General features: G+C 44.8%; 1 long non-coding RNA gene across 2 annotated transcripts; it reads left to right on the top strand.

Annotated features, from left to right (window-relative positions):
• The first annotated feature begins 872 nt into the window (after window positions 1–872).
• Window positions 873–1,509, top strand: LOC113035361 (uncharacterized). Of its 2 annotated transcripts, none has more exons than XR_003274341.1 (3): window positions 873–1,022; window positions 1,103–1,175; window positions 1,479–1,509. It is a non-coding gene; the product is annotated as an uncharacterized LOC113035361 (long non-coding RNA). The 2 variants fall into 2 exon arrangements; XR_003274340.1 differs by lacking the exon at window positions 1,479–1,509 and adding an exon at window positions 1,281–1,307.
• The last annotated feature ends 4,770 nt before the right edge of the window (window positions 1,510–6,279 follow it).

Below are 6,279 nucleotides of genomic sequence, written 5' to 3'. Positions count from 1 at the left end.
ACGTTTTTAAGTTCATTTATTTAATGGTTCTTTGGAACCTGGCGTCCACATGTGTGGACATCACATTTTGGGCCGTCTAGACCAAAATACTTAATTTTGCTCTACAAGGGCCTGATATCCCCTTATGAGGACATTATACTCCCACTGTTCTATCAAAGACATCCTCATATGTGGATCTCATTTTTCTCAGAAACAAAAATCAGGTAAAAAATAAATAAAAATCTGGTAATTCTTTGTTTTTACGTTCATCTCGTCCCAATCAGCCCAAATAGCAAAGAGAAATTAAAAATGCATGCCGTGAAAGAGTTCGGGTCTTAGGAGGTTTAGCTAAACAATTTGACTTTCATTAACAGAATCCCAGCTGCTGGCTGCACAATCATTTCATTTTATTATTTTAATACATGGATGTTTATGCATTTCAATCAGAAGTCAGTGGTATGTATCGAATTACAGGATGCATAACCAGTCAAATGTTTTACTACACATCAATGACTCCTTTTTTTATTTCTTCAATAAAATATAAGAATCTTTAGTTGAGGTCATAAAAGTAAGTAATGAAACAATGCGTAACAATGCCAGGTTAACTTATTTCCTCCTATAGCTATAAGATAATGACCAAAAGCATTAGAAGGAGAGAACTAGGTGATTGGCTTCAAATAATGGAAGTTTCCAGACTAAAATCTCACTGAGATGCTTTGAGATGAAGTGGATAGCAGAGAGAAAGCAAAGTAACCAAAGTGCCACACATTTCTGCAACACTGTTTGGACAAATGTTTCAACCAAAGTTTCGTTTAATGTAAGAAGAATGTCATAAGTGTGCTCATCAGGTTTTCACATTGAATCTAGGATTTAAAATTTAATTACTTATGTAACAAGTGTCACCTGGCAGTTTGTTGCTCTCTGCCAGGTGATTGGCTGAAGAGCTGTGAAAAGGTAGTGGGTGTGTGGGGTGAAGTCAGCGCTCTTCTGTGGAAAAAACCAGAGGCAATTAATTCACTCAGGTGCGAGTGGGTATACTGTCGGTAAGAGACTTTTGCCATTTTTGTTTGGATCTTTTGCTATTGCATGTGCCTATTTTTAATGTGTCATTGGACTTTTTTAGTGTGACCACGAATTTTAATAGAAGAATTGATCAAGCCCTAGATCGACTGCGCGCAGGGAAACTGATCAATATTGTAGGCATATTGAGTGTTTGTTTTAGCTTCATGATTTTGAATGGTTTTATAAAATTGCTATTTTATTGGGTAATATTTTAATTGATAATGTTGTTTGTTTTTCAGCTGTGCTGTCTCTGCTGTCCTTTTTTTTTTTTTTTTTTTTTTTTTTTTTGTTCTTTTGATTGATTTGTAATTTTGTTTTGGTTAGTCCGTCTAGCCGTAGAGGCGGTTATTGATTGAGAGTAAGTTTTGTAAGGGCGGACTAACCTCTCTTTTGTTTTTTTATTTTAATTGTTTGTGCCACTTCCCTTTATCTCTCAGATCACAGGCCATACATAGCACTGATTCCCAGTTGCGCTGAGACCCGAATTGTTTGCAGTGTGTGCCACGATTGCAGTGTCGCTAAGCGGGGTGTGACGGGTTGCAGTGTTATTTCGCGCAGTTTGTATGGTAAGTCTCATGTGCAGCTGGGATATCAGCAGGATGTGTTGTAAGTCCTGTCTGGAAACGACTGGGAATTTGTATGTTTAACTCATGTAATAAATAAATGATCAATTATTTCTTTGCCCCGTTTACTCATCCCTTGTCCTCGGTTACACTTATTTTTAATTTGTACTCACACTGACACTCACCGGCCACATTACTACATACACCTTACTAATACCACGTTGGATCCCTTTGACCTTCTTTATGATTTAGGATTCGTGTAGATTTTGGCTCATATTCAGTTTCAGCGTTCAAGAAACCAGTTTGAGATGGGCTTTGTGACGTGGTATGTCTTCTTGTTGGAAACAACCAGTGTTGGGACTAACGCGTTACAGTAACTACGTTATTATTGTGGTAACGAGCACGGTAACTAGTTATTATGCCAAAACCAGGAACGCGTTACTCGTTACTGGGATTTAGATAGGGTCGTTACTCGTTACTTCGTGTGGTGGCTATCGCGGAGCTTCCACAGATTCAGTAACATTAGCAAGTGGTGGAGGCCAGCAGGTGGATGAAGGAAAAGGGACACAGAAGGAAAAGAGACCCGAGGTGGCCGCCGGTCCAAGTGTGAACTGAACTTCAGGTAAGAAGTTATGACCTGCAGTCTCTCTGGGTCAGATATGAACCAAGTTTAGGTGGAGTTTATTTTCGTTATTCTGACTTTTTCCGTACTGCGTGCTAGCTAGCATGACGGAGTTTCTATACAGCTGGGTGGTGCTATGAAGTTAATGATGTTGAACTTTATTTTGTTCATAAGTTATTAGAGTTGCCAACCGTCCCGTCTGGTATTCAGAGAAAATATTAGGCGTTTCTTATTGAGGTGAAAAGGAACAGTTTGTCCCGTAATTCAGCTACAATGAAAAAGGCACAAAGCTGGAGTTATTCTGTGTCTTTACTGCACAGCTGCCTCTTCTTCTCTCATCCTGTGCCCCTCCCTCTCCTGTTTCTACTTCAATCATGAAACTGATCAATGATCAGCTTTTCTCTCTTGTTTGTTTATCGCCCACTTTGCGCCGAAAGAGGAAACCAGCGGATGTCGCGCTAAACAACAGCAGCACGTTTAAGCTTGATCAGCTATTGTTAGAATTTATTTAATATTAATTTCTAGTATCAGCTGATGTTTGCTGGAGCCACAGCTGCAAAAAAGCTGCTGGTCAGGATATCGGTTTGGATATGTGGTGAGAGGGAAACATGAAGATGAAACCAGGAGATGTCCTTACTGAATCATCAGAGCTGAACAGGTGATGGAAAAACAGGTTAACCTTTTAGGTGACATGAATGAGTTGAAGGGAAGTTATGAACTGTTTCTGAGAGACAAATAACCCCAGGATCCTTTTTTAGGTAGCTGACAGCTGGTAACTGTGCAGGTGCAGATCTAGCAAAGTGTTGCCAGGGGGGCAAGTAGGGCATTAACAGGGAAAGGGGGGCACAAAGAAATACTTTTCTTTCTTATTCTCATTTAAAATGTCTCGCTTTTAAAAAATAATTATCTGAATCTTACAACAAACGATTGATAGATGCATATGTACCATCAAAACAGTGCACATCACTGTCACAACAGTGTTTGTTTTCATTCAAAGGCTTTATGATTTTTCCTATAATGGTGGGCCGGTCTCTAGTCAAAATGCCCAGGACGATTTTTTTTGTCCCAGTCCAGCCCTGTATGCAGCCAACCCGTTCTCACTCGCAAAGCGTAACATTTTACGCTAGGTGACAAATCGTCACCATATTACGTTTTCGGCTACCCACCACGTTCCTAAATGACGACCTCGGAAAAAGAGGAAATATGAGAACCGTCTGGACTGAACCTACACATGTTCGCTCTTTTTCTTCAAATCGCTTAGAAACACGCTATTTAACATCATTAAAGTCCTGGATAAGGTCAGGAATAAGGTTATGGTCAGGGCTAGGGATAAGGTTAGGTTTAGGGCTGAAATACAGGGCTGGAACGTCTACTACCGCGGGAGCGTCATTGCACTGGATTCCAGCAATAACCCGCCGCGTACCATAAGAACGCCGAAGGTCTCCTTTCGCGTTCCTCAGGAACGCCGCGGGACGTGACAAAACGTCGACATGTTACGCCTCGGGAGTGAGAACGCTCTGATGCAGCTCATCTGCAGTCTGGTGTTACCTACATCTTCCTATTCAGAAGGCAGAATTTCCGAGTTCTTAGTACAATCGAAAGCACCACGACTGCAGTTTTTGTGTTGGATGTAAAAGACGCACATGACGCTGTGACGTAGGCTAGAATCATGGCAGCAGTCAATGACGGTCCAGGCGTGGGATTTCTCTCGTGGAAATATGCACATTATCTTTTCCTTTCTATTGGTAGGTGGCACAGTGCACTTGTGGCAAGTAAGCAAGCTAGAAGACTGGCAAAGTTATGGAAGAAACACATTAACAAGAGAATTCTGAGTAAAACCAAAGTTACTTTCCCTAGTAACTAGTTACTTTGAAAGTAACGAGTAACTTGAAGTAACTGAGTTACTTTTGAGAGAAGTAACTAGTAATGTAACTAAGTTACTATTTTAAAGTAACTTACCCAACACTGGAAACCACTATAAAGGGATGGAAATGGTCGCTAATAATCCTCCAAAGAAAACCCCATAGTCTGAACTGCAAGTCCTGATGTATCTGTACTTTACAACAAATTTTGCATTTAAGACTCATCAGACCAGGCAACATTTTTGTCGATGCTCTGTTGTCCAGTTTTGATGAGCCTGTGCAAACTTTAGCTTCAGTTCTCTCTTCTCAGCTGACAGGAGTGACACATACGTTCAGTGTGTTGAGCATTGATAGATGCTCTTCTGCGTACCTTGGTTGTAGCTATAGACAGTGCAACAGAGAAAAAAAATCTGACAAGGAAGGGTGGGTCTGACTGTGAAACTGCAGACCCACTAGCTAATGACTGCTCATTAGCCAATGTGTGATTTTTGTCGTCTGTTTTGAAACACCAACAAACCTTCAAGGAACATACATACATACATACATGTATGTATGTATGTATGTATGTATGTATGTATGTATGTATGTATGTATACACATATGCTATATACATATAGTATAATCATTCTAGTACAATGCTATGAGATATTGTAACACACCATTCTAATCTGACATTCCATTTGGGGCTATATTGAAGTAACAAATGTACAAATATATATACAATTGTGTGATTTGTATATTCATAAGACCCTTATGAAAAGGAAACCGAGGGAACAGTTTACCCTGCCCGGGATAGGGTTACCGGGGCCTCGTCCTGGAGCCAGGCCCGGGGAGGGTGCCCGAGGGCGAGCGTCTGGTGGCCGGGCCTTAGTCCATGGGGCCCGGCCGGGCACAGCCCGAAGAGGAGACATGGGCCCATCCTCCCGCAGGCCCACCACCCGCAGGAGGCGCCATAGGGGTCGGGTGCATTGTGTGCCGGGTGGCGGCCAGGAGCGGAGGCCCGGGTGGCGGCCAGGAGCGGAGGCCCTGGCGGACTGACCCCCGGCTGCCAAGACTGGCAATAGGGACATGGAATGTCACCTCTCTGGTGGGGAAGGAGCCTGAGTTAGTGCGTGAGGTTGAGAGGTACCGGCTAGATATAATCGGGCTCACCTCTACACATGGCTTGGGCTCTGGAACCAGTCTCCTGGAGAGGGGCTGGACTCTGTCTCAGTCTGGAGTTGCCCTTTGTGAGAGGCGGCGGGCTGGGGTGGGTATAATAATATCCCCTCGGCTTGCTGCCGGTACGTTGGGGTTTTTCCCGGTGGACGAGAGGGTTTGTTCCCTGCGCCTTAGGGTCGGGGAACGGGTCCTGACTGTCATCTGCGCTTATGCGCCGAGTGGCAGTTCAGAGTACCCAGCCTTCTTAGAGTCCCTGGGGGGGGGGGGGGGTGCTGGAGGGTGCTCCGCCTGGAGACTCTGTTGTCCTGCTGGGAGACTTCAATGCTCACGTGGGTAACGACAGCGAGACCTGGAGGGGCGTGATTGGGAGGAACGGCCTCCCTGATCTGAACCCGAGCGGTGCTCTGTTATTGGACTTCTGTGCTAATCACAGTTTGGCCATAACGAACACCCTGTTCGAACATAAGAGTGTCCATAAGTGCACGTGGCACCAGGACGCTCTAGGCCGTAGGTCGATGATCGATTTTGTAATCGTATCAGCAGACCTGCGACCATATGTTCTGGACACTCGGGTAAAGAGAGGGGCTGAGCTGTCAACTGATCACCACCTGGTGGTGAGTTGGATCAGGTGGCGGGGGAAGACGCTGGACAGACCTGGTGCACCTAAACGCGTAGTGAGGGTGTGCTGGGAACGTCTAGCAAAGGCCCCAGTCCGCGAGATCTTCAACGCAGACCTCCGGCAGAGCTTCAACAGCATTCCGAGGGAGACTGGGGACATTGAGTCCGAATGGACCATGTTCAGCGTCTCCATTGCCGAAGCTGCTGCATTGAGCTGCGGCCGCAAGGTGGTTGGTGCCTGCCGTGGTGGTAATCCCCGAACCAAATGGTGGACACCAGAGGTGAAGGGAGCCACTAGGCTGAAGGAGTCCTATCGGGCTTGGTTAGCCTGTGGGACTCCGGAGGCAGCCGACAGGTATCGACAGGCCAAGCGGAATGCGGCTCGGGCAGTGACTGAAGCAAAAACTCGGGT

The sequence above is a fragment of the Astatotilapia calliptera genome, chromosome 13 (assembly GCF_900246225.1).
Source record: "Astatotilapia calliptera chromosome 13, fAstCal1.2, whole genome shotgun sequence".
NCBI classification, from domain to species: Eukaryota; Metazoa; Chordata; class Actinopteri; order Cichliformes; family Cichlidae; genus Astatotilapia; species Astatotilapia calliptera.
Note: the sequence above shows the minus strand (reverse complement) of the source record. Positions and strands in the feature narration are given on the sequence as shown.